This window comes from Miniopterus schreibersii (genome assembly GCF_964146895.1).
Source record: "Miniopterus schreibersii genome assembly, chromosome: 5".
NCBI classification, from domain to species: Eukaryota; Metazoa; Chordata; class Mammalia; order Chiroptera; family Miniopteridae; genus Miniopterus; species Miniopterus schreibersii.
Window position 1 is genome coordinate 16069811 of NC_138106.1, and position 15404 is coordinate 16085214.

A 15404-nucleotide genomic window follows, 5' to 3' on the forward strand; every position below is an offset into this window, starting at 1 on the left:
GATGAAAAACATGGAACTACAAGGAAGATTACCCAGCAAAGCTCTCATTTAGAATTGAAGGTCAGATAAAGAGCTTCTCAGACAAGGAAATGCTAAAGGAGTTCATCACCACCAGACGAGCACTACAGGAAAAGTTGAAGCATCTTTTTTAAGAAGAAGCTAATGAACAAAAGAATCTGACGAACTAAATAGATCCAGAGACACTGACACATGCAGCAGACGATCATATTTCAGAGGAAAGAGGGAAAGGGGTGAAGGGTGGGAAGAGATTAACCAAAGAAGTTATATGCATGTATGCATAACCCATGGACACAGACAATGACGGGGTGAAGGCCTGGGGAGCGGGTGGGAATGAGGTGGAGGGGGTCAATTGGGGGGAAAAATGGGACACCTGTAATACTTTCATCAATAAAGATAAATTAAAATAAAATACAATTGACTATCTGTTAGAACAAAATTTTATTTTTAAACTGAATTTTCCTGTATATTTTTACATTTTTTTCTTCCAGATGAATCTCAAGGTCCTGATCAGAAGTAAAAATGATATATAGTGTATAAGAGAATTAACATGAGCACAGTTTTAACTAGACCATGTCTTTTGTCTCCACACGTTCACACATTGTACTTAGTCCTTCAGTAGAGATTCATTGTAATGTGTCTCACACATTTCTAGTCACATTTACTCATGCGAGTTTTATATAATTTGTTGCTATTGTGAATTATCCATAATATTCTAAATGATTGCTATTTGTTTTACAAATGCTATTGAATTTATGCCTTTATTCTGTACTTTAGCCATCTTACTGAATTTTCTCATGGTTTCTCAGTTAAATCTGATAACTTGCAAACGTGAAATAAGAGAAAATGTGAGTCACATGCTTTTTTTTTTTTTCTGGAAGGAGATACCATATTTAAAAATAAATGACATTTTTATTCTTTTCATTAATTTTTTTTAAATATATAAGAACATTATCCTTCTAAGCTCAGTTTTGGCAAAAAGTTACCCTTGGTTGAAATACTATTTCAGTTAATTTTTTCAGAAGGAGTAGAGTCTGGAATAACTTGTTCTTATTTCATGCACGGTGGCTTCATTCACAGTCATTTCCTTTGCAAAGTAAATATATTACTCACTCTAAAACTTTCCCTAGAGTTGTTCTCAGACTCCCTGGGTATATTTTGTGGCTTACACGTTTTTTAGTTCTTTGAAACCTGGAATAAAAATTGCCTGGTTTTTGTTTGTTTTTTCAAAGGCTTGGTCTTGCCGCATGGTGGCTGGCAGCTGTTTAACAACTTCATCTGCAAGTTCCCTCAGCCCCTGGGGTGTAACAGAGCCACTACAGGAGACCTGAAATAATGATGAGTTGATAGGTGATATCTGAAGGTGTATTCATCTGTTTTGGCTTTCAGCTCCCTCATGCTAATGTTTCCTTTTTTCCTGGATTTCTAGCCTAAGAATGATTTTATTTGACAGAAAGAATTTAAAAAGAAAGGGATTGAACAGTTCATCATTCTCACGAATCCATTCTCAGACTTTTTACCGCCAAGCAAGCTCTTTCATGCTCTTCATCTGATCATACCTAATCACATTTATTTTATGTACTTTACAATTTTTTAAGCGTAAGCTTTCTCTGGCCCATCTCGCATATCTATAGCTGTCTTCTATGTTTATTCTAGGTTGTATGCCCCTTCTTCCAAATGTGTTTATTTAGTGACTGAGCTCATTATATAACTTCCTATGCAGTCATTTCAGACTCATGGTGAATCTCTCCTTTCCTATGGATTGGAGAGAATTTGAGTCTATGTAAATAAATTTAATTTTTGCTTGGATATCAACCTTCTTAAATCCCCACTTTTTTCAGAGTCTTAGGCTATGTTACTATACCTAGATATATTCTGAACTTGTGAAGCCCGCCTCTCAAAATCTAAAAATTAGATTTTACTTTTGGATTTAAATGGCATCTTATTAATATATCCTGTTACTGCCTTGCCCAATGTCCAACGGAAATGCTAAGGAAATCAGAGAAAAAAGGAAAATATGCATATGCACGCACACATACATGCATACACACTGGAAGTAACAGTAAATTGATTGAATGACTCTAAAAGGAACAAGATGTTCACTAACTACGATGTTGAGTGAGTCTACTGAAACATGCTTTCGGTGAACTACCTGTGCTACTTGGCCTGACGCAGTGCTAGTCTAGTCAGAAGAAAGTAGGTTGAAAAGAATAATTCCTCTACACCTGCCCCCATTCATAGAGTCAATGACTGGAACAACTGGTAAATTGGGCAACTAACTTTGAGCCATTGCATGGATGATTCTCTTTGAGTAAATTATAATGCTACTTTTACTCCAGTCCCAAGATCCCGTCTCATTTTTCACATACTCCTTTTTTTATCACTATATCTTAGAGATGAAATTTCCAGAAAATAGCTAGACAGGAAGTAGTGATGGTGGGAGAGGCGGGAGGAGAATTCGGCAGGAGATTGACCATGGCATGCCACATTCTGAAAGTTAAAAGTTCTCCCCATATGGAACTCTGAGGGTAGCAACAAGGATGGCTCTGATGGTATATAAGAATAAGTGTTTTTTAAAATTTACTCATTATGGAATATATTGATATCCTCACTGCCTTCTAAATCTCTCCTATCTTACCTCCAACTTCTCGCTCCTTCACTCTGTTCCAGTTTCACTGGGCCCCTTAAAATTCTGTGAAGTCACCAATCATGCTTCCAACTCAAGAACTTAATACTTGCCACACCTTTGGCCTATAATGCTCTTCTCCGAGGCAGCTGCATGACACACTCATTTCCTTCATAGCTGTACACATTTATCACTTCTCACTGAGGCTTTCACTAATGATCCCATGCAAATGGCCATATTACCCCTCTCACTCTGCTTCAATTTTCTCCTCAGCATTTTTCATCATCTGACATTCTAAGTAATTACCCACTTATTTTGTTTTCAATTTCCCATGATGAGAATTTAAGCTCCAGGGTGTCAAGGAGTTTGTTTAATTTATTGTGGTTTTCTCAGAGCCCAGAGTAGTGCCTGGCTAATAGTTGATGGTTTTGGATAAAGGGATAAATCATTTTATGTGTTAGAGAACCAGCAGTGGACATGGAAGTAGATTACACTTCAGTGTAGAAGAATTGTACTAGGTGCATCTTTCTAAGAATATGAAAATTAGATTAAGTGTTGTGCACATCAACATGATATCCAGCTGTATATCTGAGAAGGAATTTAGAACAGAATGCAAATAGAGTGAACCCAAGGTCATTTCACACATCTCATTGGTTGACAAATATGAAGTATGAAGAAATCTTTCTATATTGTAGTCAGTCATTACGGCAAAATCTCATAACAAAGAGAAGCAAATGTAATTTTAGAGCTCATAAAGAAAAATTTCTCAATTTATTTTGGGAGCCAGAAGAAAAATATTATATATATTCATATAGTCACACAAACACACAATAGAAGAGTAGAAATATATAAGAAGAGCATACATTGAGACAAAATATTATTATAGAATAAAAACAGAGATTGATAAAATAAAAATATAAGGAAGAAAATGGAAATGCACACTGGATACATTAAATGTAACCTTGATATTGAGACATATCAAACCCAAGATAAAAAATGAGGGCATCTAACAGAGCACAGCTGTAAAGGACAAACAGAATGAAATGATGAGAAGACAGTTGATCTGAAGCAGAGAAAATACACAGATGTCCCTGAAGAATAATTTGTATACTTAGTGGATCTGGGACATTGAAAGCCATTGATAAAAGTAGAAGACTTTTCCTCAGCCACGTCACATGTCGGGAGACAATGGAGTCATCTATACAATTTTGATGGAAATATATTGTGATCACCAAAATTACTACTCACTTCCAAGTTGAAGTTGAAGACAAAAGTAACAGAATGATACCTTCAGAAATCCAAGAGAAACAACTTAAAAATTCTGATTTCTAGTTACAAATCTTAGCAAGGTAGCAAGATATATAATGAACATGGAAGTATCAACAACAAATTGACTGATATTGTGACAGAGATCGTGTCCTAAATGAGGTCATGTGTAATGAGAAGGTAAAGAAATTTGGACTTTATCGTATAGGTCACAAGACTATCCCCTTCCCCGGGAATTTAGATGCCAGTTGCAAGTCCAGGTTGCACCTGTGCTCTGCTCGTGTAGCTGTAGATTGGAGGTTCCAATGATTGCCTCCTCTTTGGATTCCATTAATTTGCTAGAGTGACTCACAGAACTCAGAGGAAAGTTCGACTTAGTAGATGACCAGTTTGTTATAAAGGGATATAACTGAGGAATAGCCAGATGGAATAGATGCATAGGGCAAGGTATGGGGAAAGGGTGCAGAGCTACCATGCCCTCTTGTGCACCAATCTCCATGTGTTCACCATCCCTCGCACTATTTTATTATCTAGTTTAATTTTCTTTTGCTTTCTCTATTATATCTAGGAATTTCAGAACTGGTGAAGTATCCCTCAAGCTCCAACTTCCCCATTGCCATTTTTTTCATAAAGGAGACATCAAGCTTTCACTGACCGTAACCAGAGTAAGGGATCCCCTCTGCGGAAAAGCAGACACAGCAGTTTCCCATTCACATTGTTGGGACAAGATGCCTGAATCTGTGCCTAATGGTTATGGCTTAGGATGTCTCCTTTCCATTGGCCTTGGCACTCTGCCTCTCTTCCTGACAGCTCTCACTTCTCTGAATTAGCCCATGGGGGTGGGGATGGGGGGTTAGTCTGGTCGAATCAATCCAAAACATCTTTAATCGCCAGCCATTAATACCATCGGCTAGTCTAATCCAGCAACTGTCAGGATACTTAAGGTGTTTAAAACAGAAGAAATAAAGACATAAAAATTATCTTATACCATTTACCAGAGTATTTTACAACAAACCTAAGTTCAAAAATAAAAAACAATTTTAGAAGTTGTTTCCATTTTAGAGGTTAATAAACTTAACTGGTTTATCAAAGAAAGAAAAGCTTAAGTAGATATAGAAAAACATGAATATTTTAACTAAAATTGTTCTTATTTTAATATCTATATGTGGGTGTAAGAGATAATAGATAATATACATAATGGTCTCTGCCCCTGATTCCTGGAACAGAGCTCTGAAACCCTTGTAATTCCCTAAATGATAAGAACACTAGGAGCATTTCTTATTTTAATATTTGTCTTTTACCCTCTTCCTGACACAGGGTTCCTAACCCTTGTAAATTCTTAATCAATAGGACCGCTAGTAGCATCTTTTATTCTACTTAGGCGACTCTCGGTGAGCTCCTGGATTGGGGGTTGCTCAAAAGAAAGACCAAGCTATGATTATAAGTTTGGTATTTTCAGCTCCCCACCACATCTGTAGAGAGGGGAGAGTTAATAATTGCTACCTGAGAAAGCCTTCATAAAATTCCAATAGCATGACTCAGGTCAGAGAGCCTCCAGATTAATGAATACATCCACACCTGGAGGGTGATGCATCCCAACTCCTTGGGGACAGAAGCTCCTGCACTCCAGACCCTTCCAGACCTCACACTAATCTCTTCATCTGGCTGGTCATCTGTAAACTTTATCACACCCTTTAATAAGCTGATAAATGTGTGTTTTCTTGAGTTCTGTAAGCATCTCTAGCAAATTAATTAAACCTTGATCTGAAGTAGGGTGGGAACAGTCTTGTGGGACTGAGCCCTTAGCTTGTGGGACCTGGCACTACCTCCAGGTAGACAGCGTTAGAATTAAGTTAAATTGTAAGACACCCAGCTGGTGTTTTGCAGAATTGCCTGGTGTGGGGGAAACCTCCAGAGATATGGTGATGGGAAGTGTAAGAAGTGAAGGATTCTGTGTGAGTAGTAAAGGAGACACACAGGAGAGAAAGCCAGGAGAAAAAGACAACTGGTCATTTTTTCCATACAAGGTGATTTTTGCTTTCTTTCTACATGTTTAAATGAGGCTATCAACCAGGACCTCAGGGTCAATCTTAGAGCATATTCCAAAGTCAATATACATGCCATTAAAGTTAATAATTGAGCTGACTGTACATTTTAAATATTACCTCAAAGGACTTCAGGTAAAATGTGGGAGTGGCGTCATTAATAGATGAGAGATTTCAGCACCACTTTAGAAGACAGAAAGCAAAGAACATGATGCTAGAACACAAGTCTCTAGTTTGAAAGGGCCCACTGTGCTATTTTATTACCTACTGTATACGAGATGGTCTTCCAGCGTTTTCTCTTTAATCCTAGGGTGCTGAAATTTTGTGAAGACTTGTTTTAGAAGGGTCTTTCCTTATTCTTCAACAATAGATTTAAATTCCTTTAAAAAAAAAATCTATTGATTTCAGAGAGAGGAAGGGAGAGGGGGAGAGAGAGAGAGAGAGAGAGAGAGAGAGAGAGAGAGAGAGAGAGAAACATCAATGATGAGAGAGAGTCATTGATCGGCTGCCTCCTGCACACAACCCTGCATGTGCCCTGCCTGGGAATCAAACCGTGATCTCCTGGGTCCTAGGTTGATGCTCAACCACTGAGCCACACCCGGCTGGCCAATTTATATTCTTTTATTTCATTTTAGACATCCTTCTACAACTAAATAATTTTTTTTATTTCCCTAAATCATTGTGTTATAATTTTAACAGTATCTCACTGACTTTTTTTGACTTTTTAAAAAATTGATCTTTATTGTTGAAAGTATTACAGGTATCCCCTCTCTTTTCCCCATTGATCCCCTCCACTCTGCATCCCCCCCCAGTCCCACCACACCATTGTCTGTGTCCATGGGTTGTGTATATATGCACATAAGTTCTTTGATTAATCTCTCTCCACCCACTGCCCTACCCCCGCCTTCCCTCTGAGATTCATCAGTCTGTTCCATGCTTCTGTGTCTCTGGATCTATTTTGTTCCTCAGTCTATTTTGTTTATTAGATTCCACATATGAGTGAGATCATGTAAAATGGAATCAGGGAGAATCAGAAAACCTGAATAGGCCAATAACAACTGATGAAATCAAGCAGTAATAAAAAAAAACAACCTCCCAGCAAACAAAAGCACTGGTCTGGATGGCTTCATAGGGAAGCTTTCTAATTCTTTCAGTTGTAGGGTTAGGTAGTTTACTAAAAATTTTTCTTGCTTTTTGAGGTAGATCTGCAGTGCTATGAACTTCCTTGTTAGGACTGCTTTCCCTGTGTCCCATAGATTTTGGGCTGTTGTGTGTTCATTTTCACTTGTTTCCAGGAAGTTTTTTATTTCTTTCATGATCTTATTGGTAACCCATTTATTGTTTAATAACATGCTATTTAGCCTCCATGTGTTTGAATGTTTTTGAGTGTTTTTACTGTAGTTGATTTCTAATTTCATGCCACTGACTTTTTCCCTCAGTGAAACAAAAGATTCTTTCAAGGAACTGACCAAGAAAACAAAGAATTACGGTAATAATATTTTGGGTCATTTTGTTATAACAAATATTTCATTTATGCTACTGTTGATAGCTTCCTCAAAACTCATCCAAAAAGAAGTCAAGTGATCCTGTTTATTTTGGTGAAAATGTATCTGGAACTTTAGAAAGTCAGCTGTTTCACTGAATAGTTGTATTCGATCCTATTTGGGTTTTGGAATGCAAAGAAACACACCAGTCATAATACTGGAAAAGGTCATAAAAATTTTTAAAAGCAAATAAAATGGCAGAGCCCAACTCCTCTACACCCAGGTAAGGGTGAGGACTCTCAGAGCCTGCCTGCTGCCCCCGTGGAGCTTCCCTCGACACCTGCCCAGGTAAAGATTCAGAGCGTGGGTGTGAAGCCAGAACCAAGGCTGATTCTTCCGCTGCTCTGATTGATGCTAATGAGGACAGACTATTCACCCTTTTAAAATGTAAGTATCTGCTCAAAAATATTAGAACACTTATTCGTAGAGTTATATGTACCCCTATGTCCACTGTCGCATTGTTCATGGTAAGACGTGGAAAAAAGCTAAGTGTTTGTCAGCGGGCGACTGGATAAAGAAGATGTAGTACATATACGCAATGGAATTGTGAAAATATTACCACAAACATTGTGAAATACTAACATTTGTGACAGCGTGGATGAGTCTTGAGAGTATCGTGCTAAGTGAAATAAGTCAAATGAAAAAAGACAAGAACCGCATGATCTCACTCATACATAAAACATAAGACAGAAAGCACCAAATGGACGCACAAAACAAACAAGCTCGTAGATACAGACAACAGTGTGGTGGCCACTGAAGGGGGAACGGGACATGGGGGTAAGACTAAGAGGAAAAGGGGGTCAAGTGTATGGTGACGGAAGGAGTCTAAACTTTGGGTGGTGAGCACACAACGCACTGCACAGATGGTGTATTATAGAATTTTACGCCTGGAACTTATACACTGTTATTAAAGAGTAAATTTTAAAAATGTCTGAATGCAAATGCCAACCCTTTTACCTTATTAGCATGCAAACCCAAGTTCTCCAGAACTTTGCCCCTGGCAGCCTCTCAGGCCTCATCGTCCCCCCTCCCACCTCTCATGAGCGCCCACTGCTCTCAAGCACACCAGGCGTGCTCCTGTCTTGAAGACTTTGCAATTGCTATGCTCCGTGTCCCAAACTCTTTTCCTCAGGTTTGGCCACTCAGTTTGCTCCCTGAGTCCCCTTATTTCTCTGTTTATATCACCTCGTTAGAGAGGTATTTCTCAAATACACGGTTTAACATAAGATCTTTCCTCCCATTGCTTTGTTCCCTTGCATAATTTTTCTTTATACCCCTTGATTAGCAGCTTCCCTATGATGTACTATTTGTTCACTGTCCCTCTGCCTCTACCAGAGTTGAAGGCTCCAGGAGAGGGGGGACATTCATTTTATTATATTTTCCACAGGGCAATGCCCCTGGCACACCGTAGGATCTCAAAAGACTGATTAAAGAAATTGTTAAATAAAATTAGCGAGGCATTCTCTTTTACATCAAGCATCCAAAGTGGTCAACAGAATGGCTTTATTGTTTAATGGCCAGGAGATGAGGCGAAGAATAGCGAGTTCAGGGAGCAGGGAATTTAGGGGAGCGTTTCAGAGAGGAGAGATTTCAGGCACACCCAGCACTTGGAGTATCCCCAGAAGAGAAAGAACTCTGAAGTTACACTGCGATCACTGAGTTAGGTTTCAACTTTATCCAGAATGTTTTTGTGGGTTTTTTGTTTGTTTGTTTTTTAAATTAAATTTAATTTAATTTAGTTTTTTCCATCACCATTTGTCCCCTCTATGCCCTCTCCCACCTCAGAATTTTTCACTTACTTCTATTGGTCCCCTGTTTTCTCTTTTGAAAAGGTTTTAAGCTTTATCATTACGAAGTTAAACTGATACCATCTCTTAAAGGGAAACAGAAGCGCCAGTCACATGCTCAGATTAACTCTAGAAACACCTATTTAGAAATATTATTTGTGTGTGCTTTTTTTAAATATAGCTTCCATGGGATGGCTTTTAACTTCTCAATATGGAAAGTGCTTACTGGGGTAGATTTAGAACAGTCTGATCTGGTTCTCTGAGCTCTATAGCACTCACATTTTTGTCGAGGCTAAGGATAATTATGTGAAAGATAGAATGTGGCGATAGCATATTACTATTCACCTAAACATCTCTGAAAATCGACTCCCTTTATTATTTTTCTGCGAAGCCAAAAATATGCCTACCATCATAAGAAACGTATCTGTATCTTGTCTGTCTTTGTGAATGTGACAGCTACGTTCTGACTTGCGGTTTCATTTCATTGTGCTGAACTTAAGGTTTTCAGTCTTCCATGAACAGAGAGTAGTAGAATAGTTTATGCTACTCGAGTTTTTACCCTTAAAGACCAAGTACGTATATATACAAAATAAATTAATTTCCTCATAAAATATATATTTCATGTTCAAACATGTTCCTTGTTTTTAATATTTTATACATTATCTTATATGTATAAGCTGTTGGAGGCTTAGCAAAAAAGTGACAATTAATTACATTATTGTTCCTCCATAGTTTAACTAATGCCACAGGCATATATATGAATTTCCACAATTTAAAAAATATATATCTGTTCAATAAGACCTCCTTCAATTTTTTTTCCTCTCCACAGGATTGTATTTAGAGGTGTTGTGAGTGAAAGGAGTTATTATTTCCATAATGACTCACCACCACGAGGGCACCTATGGGCGACATTTTATTGCTGAATTTTCCAGAAGGTATGATAACAATAAAGTAGATTATGATTGAGTTCTGAACAGGAACAAAACATGAAAGAAGATTTAGTTGGTAGATTGCACAAGTACATTAGGGTTAGAGTGTAATTCTTTCTAAATGAGAAAATTGCATTCTTTGAATTTTTTAAGACTCATGTGTTGGTAATGCTCTGGCCACGTCTGTCTCCAAATCGATTTTTATTGCTTAACTTGTCATTATGGGAAATAGTTATCTTTACAACCAAAGTATTTAAAGGTACAGCCTGAACAGAGATGGATATTTGGTGATTCTACTTAGTCCCTGCTTTGCTAGTTGAATATTTTCCTTATTGCGGCAAAACTAACTCATTCTTTTTCTTTTTTGGTATGCAGTGTGGCAAAGGTAGGTTTACAGTTGTTCGTATGGAAAATAATACAATAATTAATAAATAATAGTACAAAGATAAACTGTGCTTCGTGTACTCAGAACTGTAAACCTACTTTAGCCCCACAGCTAGATATGTAACCTTGGGAAACACATGTAACCCCTTCAAGGATCAACTTTTTAGATACATGAGCATTTGGCTCATGATTCTCTAACTAATGATATAGTCTCTGCCCATGAAACTTAAAATATGTAAGCGTCTCCCCAGCAGTTACTGCCGTTGCACATAATGCTCTCCTCCGCAGCCCAGCGTCTGTGTCTGCAGGTTGCTGCTGGGACGGAAGCACCATCGACAGCTCCATCTCTCCTGGCCCCTGGCAGACGCTGGTTTTGGTAAAGCCCTTTCTCTTAACCCACATGCTCTGGAGAGTATGGACGTAGATCCCTTTCTAAAAAGGTTTCAGATGCTTGGCCAGGATCATTTCCAAGTTAGCTTCCGCCTTCACTTCTGGTTTTAGGCTCAGTTCTCCGTAGAGGCCCAGTTGCTTTAACTGAGGCAGTTTATTGGAAGTGGATGTTGGCCGGGACCTCTGGTTGAAGAAGCCCCTTGTCCATGGACTTCACTTACTTCCAGCTGAAGGACCAAAGAGAAGGGACAGGCTGGAGACATTCTCCAAGCGCAGCATCGCTTAAGGCAAATTTGTAGAAACGTGTGCTAAGAGAAGACAGAAATCACAAGAGAGGTGTGCTCCACAGCGTTGCTCTCTGTCTGCGTCTGTGAGGCAGGAGAGACAGTGTGGCAGAGCCAGGCCCGGGGGCTGGGACGACAGAGCTGCCCTTGCTCCCCTCAGCCCCCCCCCCGCCCCCCGTGCTGAAGGCAGAGGGTGGGGTGGGGAGGAAAAGCCAAGAGGGGCGTCGGAGGCTGAGCTTAGTGCCCAGCTGGGCAGGATCCCGGGAAGGGCTCTGGGGCCTTTGCACATGCTTCTGCGCACGTTTGCAGGTGCAAGCGAGGACGTCAGAGGAAGGAGAGGAGCTTAAAGGGCAAGGAAAGGCGGGGGAATGGAACTGTGAAGAAAAGGCCCGGGGGTGATAGACAGCATGCGGAGCCTGAGAAAGCCAAAGATGGTCGAGTGCGGGTTACGTTCTGTTCTTAGAAGAGGAGGGTGGAAATGAGCGAGGTTGTAAATGGAGCTCGGATCCCACCAGCAATCGTTACAAATTGGGAAAGTGATGTTTATGAATGTGGAGGTGAGCTGCTGGAGAAAGGAAGGCCAGTGCGCCCTTATTGTTCAAGTTGTTACTGAGGCATCGATGCCACCTGGTGGCCAACACCAACTCTGGGGCCAGCTGCTTCGTGTCTTAGGGAGAGGGTACCAAGCTTTTTTAAAAAGGAAGACCTGAAGAAATAAAGCCGCTGCTAGTGCTCCCCGGACAACCTGTAGTTTGTGCTCTCTTCCAAGGTTCTTCTACTGGTAGGAGCCTGTGCAAATCTCAGTAGGTGCTTATCTCTTATGGAAGAGAGTGGAAAAATCACTGCATAAGAATAGCATTTTGCACTTTTAGTTACATATCAGAGTTACTTTTTGAAAAAATAAACATTATTCCTAAGTTCATGCTGATATTTTTACCAACTCAATCAAAAGATTCCAGTATTTTTATGTAAATTCTTTGGTTATATATTTATATCTCTTTTCCCTTCCTCTGAAAACATCTTGGCTCACGAACCCATGAGCCAATCTTATTTCATAATATTTTCCTGTTTTAATTTGCATATTTTATTGGAAGCCCTCTATAGAAAGTTAAGCACTCAGTTTTTCTTATAGGACATTCAACAACCACTTGACAAAATTTCACTTTTCCCCCCTCACAGCATGATTTGATGAGGTGTTTTCTTACAACTGCCCTGTACTAAGAATCAGCCAAGTGACTAAATCTCATGCGCTGAACGAATTGTACATTGAGAGGAATGAAAAGAATGTAGAGAAAAAGGAATGAAAGGGAACTTCTTGCAACTTAGATTTCTGCTGCCTTGGTCTCAAGACCTTGACACTTGACAAAACTGCCTATAGAGCTACTGATTATAACAAGTTGTCTCTTTAGGTTTTTGACCATTGCTAATCAGATTGCAGAAAATCTTCCTTCAAAGTCTTAATAGGGTAAAAATCACCACGTGAAAGGACACATCATTTAAATGTTAAAAAAAAGGTACATGGGTTATTTTCATTTGCTTGACTCCCATCACATCTAATCTGAGGTCACCACACGTCCCAAAGTGGTGGCTCTCCCTGTTGCAAGAAGACCTCTACTAGCTTTTTTAGGTAAGTAGAGATTTCTCTGTTAAATGAAGCCAGAAAATCTATCCCTTTAAATGGAAATAATAACTGACCCAAAAGCAGTAACCAAATACAGAGTGCTCCTAAAAAAATGTATACACACTTTTTTTTTCCCATAGTTCAATTGATGTTTCTTTCTTTTCAGCTTAAACCTATTAGAACTAATAATTATTCAAAGTGTGTATACATTTTTGGGGGGACATCCTGTATAATGTTGCAGTTTGAAATGTCTGCTTCATTTAAATTTAGACAAGATGTTTCAAAATACTACACCTTAAATCTTAAAGCCCTGCATTAAGTTTCTCTCAGAGTCCTTCAGTGTAAGTGGAGAGTGACTCGGATGGTCGAGAATACCCTTCACTCAACTCTTCCACTTGACTTGACATTGGTAACATCTGAAAAGTTAAGGTCGGTGGTGCTCAGGCAGGCTAAAGAGCCATCTTAGACGGTGGGTAAAGGAAATTTGAATTTGTTTAAGGAAAGGGAGTAGGGGGTGGGGACATCTAAAGAGAAGGGCTGCACAGCACTGAGTCAAAGGGTTTTGGGTCCATGATGGCACCAAAAATATACTTGGGGCAGTGAAACAAGGAAGAGCATAGATGAAGCAACAGGAGGGCCTGGCTGGGCTGCTTTGGAGTCAGAGAGAGAAGGGGCCTTGGAGACAGGCTCAGGGGGTTCGCCCTGGATGAGCAGCCACTGCCCATTGCTCCCCTGGTTGCAAGTCCTCTGGGGTCCCCTCGGAGGGAAGAAGGGGGAAGGAGATGGCGCTGGCGTCTCCCTGGGGGGGAGCATGCGCTGGGTCCTTTGTCGTGAGCATATTTCTCTGTCTTGCAGGTGGGAACCTTAGGGAAGGCCTCAGGGGAGGGTCTCAATAGAGTATCGTCAGCTTTCCAGGTGCTCTTTCAGGGTCTTGTCCACCACTGATTGGTCGGTGCCAGGGAGTCATTAGTCAGTGTATCTGGTCCTGAGGCAGCCAAGGTGCCACTTATCTGGTTTTGTGCTTTTCTGGGCCTGGAGCTGAAACACCACTGAGGCCTAGATGTTATCTTTAAGGAGGAAAAGGTCACGGGGCCTAAACCGCATGACCAAGGATATGCTGGAGAGGAGAGGTTACCCTGGGGACAAAGTTCTTGTTCTCCCAGTTTCGCCCCTTGCTAGGCATCTGGGGCTTCCTGCCCTGGTGAGTTTCTGTACCTGAGTTTTCTGTATCTGGGTTTCTGTAACTGGCCAGTCTAACAATATCCAAGAAATAACCACTTGAATATTTGAAGCCACAACTTAGGAAATGGCACTAATTCCCACAGAGGGATATTTTAACACATTCCTCATTTAATAATAAAAAAACAAAAATTTCAGAGAAGTTTGCTGCATTCCCCCCTAAGAACAGCACCCAAACACAGGCAACCATGTTTTCTGCCACTTACCAGAAAACCTCCCCACTAGACTTTCTGCCTAAGAATCAGGTTGTTCTTAGAAGAATTAGCCTTAAAGCCAGACAAAGCTAATTTGTACTCAGTTCCCCAACTTTCAAATTCACTGAGTGAATTTGAACAAGTGATGTAGCCACTCTGGTTCATTAGTTTTATATATAAAAGAGAAATTATGCTGCCTACTATATTAGGTTGTAGAGGTGAGAATAAATAAAATTATAGGTGTAAAGCTCCTGTTAGAGGGCCTAGCAAGGTACATGTACCAATCAGAAGTTAATTACATCTCCTTCCACCCATAAGCTAGCAACATGAAATGAAATATTTGGAACTTGAAGGACATATTCTTTAAGAATCACTTGACGACATCTCTTTCATTCTTTGTCACCATATAATTAAAACGAAAAAAGAATATCTCCATACCTTTGCTTGCCATTCCCTGAACAAGCTAAGTCCCCTTGTGTCGGCCCAGCTGAAATACTCCTTCCTTTGGAAGTGCTTCTCCACCCCTGTCCTGGGTGAGTTGATCATCTCATCCTCTGGACCCCAGTGGGACTTATTTCTAGTAATCACTGGGGTTGGCCTGTATTTTCTGTCTTTGATCATTTTATGATCATGTAACCCTGGCAGACAAAAGAATGTGTTTATAAGAATCATTTTCCAGCCAGTTGTCTGTAAGTCAGAACTTGAATGGCTACTGAAACCATATTAAATGTAACTGCTCATGCTGGAAGCCTGGGTACAAGTTGTACAGAAACTGAAATACAAAACACCATACAAATCTTCTCTGTGTGATCTTGGATCACTGCATGTTTCTGTGGGTACCTACTGAGTCTGCCTTATAGACCACTATAAGCGAGGTCCTAGAATCAGGCTACAACCCCTTTCTGTCCCATTGTGCAGAGAGTGATAGGCTGTCCATAGCGCAACGGCTTCAAAACAACCATACCCCACGTTAAGAAATGCATTTTACCTTTCAGATTAGTACACACACAATCACTTCTACAGGCACATGAATCAACCAAAAATTTCACAGTGCAAGACTTTTTTTTATAATGTGTG